The sequence below is a fragment of the Colobus angolensis genome, unplaced genomic scaffold, assembly GCF_000951035.1.
Source record: "Colobus angolensis palliatus isolate OR3802 unplaced genomic scaffold, Cang.pa_1.0 Scaffold100, whole genome shotgun sequence".
Classification (NCBI taxonomy): Eukaryota; Metazoa; Chordata; class Mammalia; order Primates; family Cercopithecidae; genus Colobus; species Colobus angolensis.
In genome coordinates, this window is record NW_012110920.1 from 9,309,505 (window position 1) to 9,317,127 (window position 7,623).

The following is a 7,623-nucleotide window of genomic DNA, read 5'->3' on the forward strand; positions in this document are numbered from 1 at the left end:
TTGAAAACTCATGTTGAAATTTAATTGCCATTGGCAAAAATATCTGTTTAATTGCAATTAAACAGTTTAAAAGGTAAAACCTTTATTTTTTATTTATTTGAGATGGGGTCTCACTCTCTTGACCAGGCTGGAGTGCAATGGTGTAATCACGGCTCATTGTAGCCTTGATCTCTGAAGTTCAAGCAACTCTCCCATCTCAGCCTCCCAACTGAGACTGGGACCACAGATGCACATCACTATACCTGGCTAATTTTCACTTTTTTTTTCTCTTTTTCTTTCCTTTTCTTTTTCTTTTTTTTTTATAGAAACAGGGTCTTGCTACATTGCTCAGGATGGTCTCATAGAGATAGAACCTTTAAGAGGTGATTAAGTTATGGCTCCACCCTTGTAAATAGATTAATGCTGTTATCATGGGAGTGGGCTATTTATCATGGGAATAGGCTCCTTATAAAAGGATAAATTCAGTCCCCATCTTTCTCTTTGTCTCACAGACTCTCTTGCCCTTCTGCCATGGGATAATGCAACACAAAGTCCTTGCTGGATGCTGGTGCCGTGCTCTTGCTCTTCCCAGCCTCCAGAACCATGAACCAAATAAATTTCTGTTCTTTATTAACTACCCAGTCTGTGGTATCCTTTTATAGCAGCAGAAAACAGATGTAGTTGGTATATAAGGATTTGAGCACTGTTTCTGACACAGAGTAAGCACTCAATATATAGCAGCTATCATTATTACACTGCAGTTACACAGGAAAGAGATGATAAGGATCGGAACTAAGTCAGAGGCAGGGGAGATTGCAAGAAGATTATGAATTATCCAGATATTTCAAGAGTGAAAAGAGGGGTCTTGATGAACAATTAGGTAGAGGGTAAGTGAGGAAAAGAGAACTCCATGATTTCAAGCTTGAACAACTCGAGAGATGTTGATGCCATCACTGAGTTTGGAGGAACAGGGATAGGAATAAAGCAAGGGGATAAGAAGTAAGTATTGGGATGGAGAAAATAAGTTGGATTAGATGTACTGAGTTGGAGGTACCTGTGGGTCATCGGGTGGAGACATCCAGCAGGAAGTTGGCATGATGGTCTGAACTCAAGAGAGAGTTCTGGGCTGGAGATATTTTTTTGGGGAGCCATGAACATATGAGTGGAAAGTTGAAGCTATAAAAGTAGATAATGGACTGGGTGAGGTGGCTCAAGCCTGTAATCCCAGCACTTTGGGAGGCCAAGGGGATCACCTGAGGTCAGGAGTTCAAGACCAGCTTGACCAATATGGAGAAACCCCATCTCTACTAAAAATACAAAATTACCTGAGCGTGGTGGCGCATGCCTGTAATCCCAGCTACTAGGGAGGCTGAGGCAGAAGAATCACTTGAACCTAGGAGGCAGAGGTTGCGGTGAACCAAGATTATACCATTGCATTCCAGGCTGGGCAACAGAAGCGAAACTCCATCTCAAAAAAAACCAAAAAATACAAAAACAAAAAAGTAGATTCTCAAAGAGCGTCTATTAGTGAGAATAGATGAAGGTTGAGTTTAGAACATGGGAAATGTCCAAATATAAGGGGTGGATGAAAAGAAATCTGCCCCCCAGTAATAAAGTAGGGGATAGAAAGAATAACAGGAATTATAAGGAAATCTAAGAAACAGCTATTGTCTACAGGAAAAGAAATAAGCCTGAGATAGAAAAAAAGTCTCGCTGGGAGCATTGAGCAAAATAACATTTTTTTACTTAGTCACTTTGATTCAATTTAATAGGATACTCTTAAAAGACTTTAAAGTTTTTTTCATTTTGCCCACTGCTTTCAAAGGATATCTTTTTGTTCCGTATCTGGATGGCAGATGCTGGAGCAGACGCAGTGGCAAAAAGCCTGAGTCACATCTTGCCCTGCAGTAGTCCTGTGCAGGGATGGCATGAATTACTGCAGGAGGCAAAGGAGCAGGCATACCCTTTATGCCCTGAAACCATTGCTCAGAGCTATCAGGATCTGGTCTGGGAAAGGCTTTTGCTGCCCATCATGCCTTTCAGACTTTTTGGGACTCAAAAAATGTAGCTGACCCTTTTCATCTGTATCAGGAAGCCACTTTTCTACCCTACTGTCAGCACCATCATCTTACCCCTCTCCACCAGGAGGACATATCTTCACAGTAGCTCCTTCTTACCAGAAAGTTTGGACAATCAGGCCACTCACTGAGTTCAGAGAGACCTCAGAAGTGGCAGCCTAGGGAATCAGTACTGTATAAGTGGCCTGGGCACCAGGGGCTGTGGGAGACTTTTTGAAGCTCATGTCTGATATTAACGGTTCTCAAAGATTGACCCCTAGGGCAGCAGCACATCTGGGAATTTACTAGAAATGCAGATTCTCAGGACTCATCCCAGGCCTACTGAATCAGGAGCTCTGGGGGTAAGACCCAGCAGTCTGTGTTTGTAATAAGCCTTCTTCAGTTTGAGAACCACTGTCCTGTATAAACAGGACTAGAAACACCAAGGTTAGGAATCTGTCTCCTTTTTTCTCTATATTTCTCCCTAGTACACAATTCTTCAGGTAGTAGACTTAATAAATGTTGTTCAGTGGGTGTTTATTGAGGATGTAGTATGTGGAAAACTCTTTGTACACACGTATGCGTTCGTTTGCACATACTCACACACGAGACTTTTTCTTTGGGAGTCTATAATTACATATACCAAGTTAGATCAAAGATAGATCAAGGCCGGGCACGGTGGTTCACACCTGTAATCCCAATACTTTGGGAGGCTAAGGTGGGTGGATCACCTGACGTCAGGAGTTTGAGACCAGCCTGGCCAACATTGTGAAACCCTGCCTCTACTAAAAATACAAAAATTAGCTGGGCATGGTGGCGCACACCTGTAATCCCAGGTACTCAGGAGGCTGAGGCAAGAACTTGGGAGGTGGAGGTTGCAGTGAGCCGAGATCCTGCCACTGTACTTCAGCCTGGGTAACAGAATGAGACTCTGTCTCAAAAAAAAAAAAAGATCAAGACAAGGTATTAGGATTGTAGTAAGTAGGCTATATATAAATGATACCACAGGGCAGATCCAGTATGCGGGACATTCTACAGGACAATTAACTTGAGGGGAAAAGTAAAGGAGAGACTATTGTATCTTAAAAGGAGTTAAAGGGCTGGGCGTGGTGGTTCACACCTGTAATCCCAGCAGTTTGGGAGACAGAGGCGGGAGGACTGCTTGAGGACAAGACTTAGAGACCAGCCTGGGCAACATAGCAAAATCCTGGGCCAGACATGTTGGCTCAGGTCTGTAACCCAAGCACTTTGGGAGGCCAAGGCAGGTGGATCACTTGAGGTCAGAAGTTCAAGACCAGTCTGGCCAACATAGTGAAACCCCGTTTCTACTAAAAATATAAAAATTAGCTGGGCGAGGTGGTGTGCACCTGTAATTCCAGCTACTTTGAAGGCTGAGACAGGAGAATCGCTTGAGCCTGGGGGGCGGAGGCTGCAGTGAGCCGAGATCATGCCACTGCACCACAGCCAGGTGGCAGAATGAGACTCTGTCTCAACAACAACAACAAACTGGTATCTACAAAAAATACAAAAATTAGCCAGGCATGGTGGTGCATGTCTGTAGTCCAACTACTCAGGAGGCTGAGGTGGGAGGATCGCTTTAAGCCTGGGAGGTTCAGGTTGCAGTGAGCAGTGATTGTGCCACTGCACTCCAGCCTGGGTGATAGATAGAACGAAATCATCTCAAAAAAAAAAAAAAAAAAAAAAGGATTTAAAAGAGACCTCTACCACATAACTAAGTACAATCCTCCCAAAGTGCTGGGATTATAGGTGTGAGCCACCGTGCCCGGGATTACAAGCGTCCGCCACCATGCCTGACTAATTTTTGTATTTTTAGTAGAGACAGGGTTTCGCCACGTTGGCCAGGCTGGTCTGGAACTCCTGACCTCAGGTGATCTGCCTGCCTCGGCTTCCCAAAGTGCTGGGATTACAGGTGTGAGCCACTGCACCAGGTTCTGAGCATGAACTTTTAAAAAGAACAGTTTGGGAAACTTCAATATAGACTCTAGATAGAAAGGTATTACCAATTTTGGCATTGTGGTAATAGAAGAAAATACCCTTTCTAAGATGCATGCTAAAGTATTTGGGAGTAAGTTGACATAATGCCTATAATTTGCTTTAAAATGCTTCAGCAGGCTGGGCGCCGTGGCTCACGCCTGTAATTCCAGTACTTTGGGAGGCCATGGCGGGTGGATCTCAAGGTCAGGCAAGTTCAAGACCAGCCTGGCCAACATGGTGAAACCCCATCTCTACTAAAAATACAAAAATCAGCTGGGCAAGGTGGCGCGTTCTTGTAATCCCAGCTACTCGGGAGGCTGAGGCGGGAGAATTGCTTGAACTGGGACCCAGGAGGCAGAGGTTGCAGTGAGCCAAGATCGTGCCACTGCACTCCAGCCTGGGGTACAGAGTGAGACTCTGTCTCAAAAAAAAAAAAAAAAAAAAAAAAAGCTCCAGCCAAAAAGCAAAAAGGTGGGGAGGTAAAGGGAGGATAGATTAAATACGTATGGCAAACTTGATGGCTATTGAAACTGGTCGATGGGGTCATAGGAGTTTTTATGTCAGTCTGGAAATTTTTATAATAAAAGTGGTTTGCTTGTTTGTTTTTTATTTTTTTTCAAACACACCTGCACATCACCTGTAGCTTGTCTGTTTTTTAATGAATGGCGTAGACACTGGTGGTGGAGTTCAGACAAGGGGTAGTAGCAAGGACTACAGCCACTGCAGAAAGATTTGCAGGAGAGATGGAGCTGTGCATTTCCTTCCTCCCTTCCTCCCTTCCTCCCTCCCTCCCTCTCTCCCTTCCTGTGTGTTAGCATCTCCCATACCAGGTAAGGCGTGGTATTAAAACAGCATGGCAGGAGTGTGGGTATCTTTTGGGGAGGTGGGAGATTGCCTGTGGAAGTTGGTGCCCAGACTGCAGAAGAATGTAGGGAATGCCAGGCTGGGCGCCCAGCTGGACTTTGTACTGTAGTCAATGATGATGCTTCTGTGCAAAGAAAGTGATGCAATCTGTGTTCCAGGCAGATTAATGTGGATAATGCTGGCATGAGTCCAAGAGGTCTGATAAGGGGCTGTTACCCAGGTCCAGGCATGAGGAAGTGATAAAAGCTTGCATTGTATAGGAGTGACAGTGACAAGGGACATTTCAGATGAATCAAGAATCAGCAGAATCTGCTGGTGACCATTTATGAAGCTAGTATGGGTGAGGCAAAGTAGTACTTGAACAACAGGATAAATGGCAGTCCTGTTTAATGGAAATAAGGAAACTGAGATGATTTGGGAGATGAGGATTAGGGGTTGATTTTGAACGTGCAAAATGAGGTGAAAACAGAGCAGCCAAGCTGAGATATTTCAAACAATAGACTGTTCCAAACAATAGGCCATTTCAGGGGTGAGATGAGGAGATGAGGAATCAAATAGATCTACTGGGGTGAAATCATTCACCCCGGCCCCTTCCCCATATAAAACCTGATTGAAGTTTGAGGATGAAGGTCTGAAAATGAATCTGGGAAAGTGAGCGGTCTAGCACCAAGATGAAACTATGGGGGAGGGTGAGGAGGCAAGTTGGTGTCTCCACAGGTGCTGAAGAAATCTCGCTTTTGACATCCTGCTGTCCTGTGACTTTGCTTCCTGTTGTGATAGGAGAACCTGCCCAGTGTTCCATGGGGCATGGCTCTAGAGTCATTCTGTCTACACCCAGCTGCCTCTCGATTGGATAACTGTGTGGCTGAGGAACGACATGGAGCATTAAGCTAGGCCCCTGAGAGTCGGGAGCAGCTCTGTTTCCCTGTCCCAAGTACACAGGATATAATGTGCCCTCCCTGGAGATGTCCACGGGGTGCTGCTGACCTCCCAGGTCCCTGCCTCACAGAACAAGGGTATTCTTTTCCTGTCGTGACTATTTAGTTACTGGGCTAACAAACAAGAAAAAGTCACATGGGGCAGGATTTCAAGAGCAGAGTTACTTCAATTGCCTGTGGAAATACCACCAGGTTGTGCAACAAGACTTTTAGGCTGAAAAACGCATGTTAGATCTTGGTCTGATGGTCTGACCATCTGAAAAACACAGCCCATTTTTTCTTTTTTGGAGCTGCATATAGGACAATGATAAGACCACACCTCTCTTATGCCCCACAAAAGACACAAAAAGAGAAAGGCCTGAGTTTTGTGATACCCGAGAAGATTTGTGTTGGTTTATCTGAGTCCTCGTTTTCAGCAAATGACAGCAAGAGGCCAATAAGACACAAGTGGATTTTTTTTTTTTTTTTTGCTCAACTGCCTTCCTTCCTGCTAAAAATCTCTCAAGCTCTGCCCATCCCTCTTCTTTACCCCACCCTCTCCCTACCACAAACCCACTTCCTCCTCAAAGTCCCAGCCTTCCCACTAGCACCCTCTTTCTCCCCTGCCCCTTCTGCTCCCCTCTCATGGCTGCTGGAGCAGGGGTCATGCCAAGGCAGCCTGATGCAGGCCAGGATTTTCACCTCACTCAGCAGCCCCCAACAAAGCTGGCACTGTCTAACTGGGTCACCTTGGGAGAAAGCAGGCAGGAGTGACTGGGCTTCTGTCCTGAGAGCATGGCCAACGTGGCCCTATCTTGCTGTAATCACTTTCAGTATGGATTCTTCTTATCACTATTCATAATATTATGAATGTATGAAGAAGAGCTACCACCAAGTGAGTACTTACTGTCTTCCAAGCATAGTGCTCCACACATTACGTGTCTTTTCTCATTTAATCACCCAGCAAACACATGAAGTAGCAGCTATCACAATCCCCTTTTTACACATGAGGAAATAAGGTTTAGAGAGGTGAAGCAACTTGTCCAAGACCAGGTAGCACCAAGCGGCAGCACTGGGGTGCAGATTCAGATGTACCTAGTTCCCAGTCCCCTCCTCTTAACCATCTTGACATACGCTTGAGTGGCATTTATCTTGACTTATTCCCACCTGATGAAGTGGGAAGACCATTTCAAACAGGAAGCCATTTGGGGTGAGGGGAAGCTGGTCAACAGGGACCTGGGGTAAGACTGCCCAGAAACCATGGGGATCTGGAACTGGTCATCTGCAGAGTAGCCTGCTGTTTCTCAAGGGAGTTGTGGCCCAGCTCCATCTTTGCCAGGCCTCTGGGCCAGCATCCTAGTTGGTTTAGTGGTAATAGGGCCAAGGTCACGAATCTGATTCCTTTGTGGGCCAATGTACTTCCATCCACTCCAGTCTCACAGGCAGCACTCCTAACTTTGCCCAGCGGTTCTCAACTTCAGACCATTGAATGAGAACAAAAATGGTTTAGGCTGGGCGTGATGGCTCATGCCTGTAATCCCAGCACTTTGGGAGGCTGAGACAGGGGGAATGCATGAGCCCAGGAGTTTGAGACCAGCCTGGGCAACATAGTGAGACTCCATCTCTACAAAAAATATTTTTAAAAAATTAGCTGGGGATGGTGGTGTGCACCTATAGTCTCAGCTACTCAGGACACCGAAGTGGGAAGATCACTTGCGCCTAGGAGGTCGAGGCTGCAGTGAGCCAAGATTGTGCCACTGCACTGCAGCCTGGGTGACAGAACAAGACCCTGTCTCAAAAAAAAAAAAAAA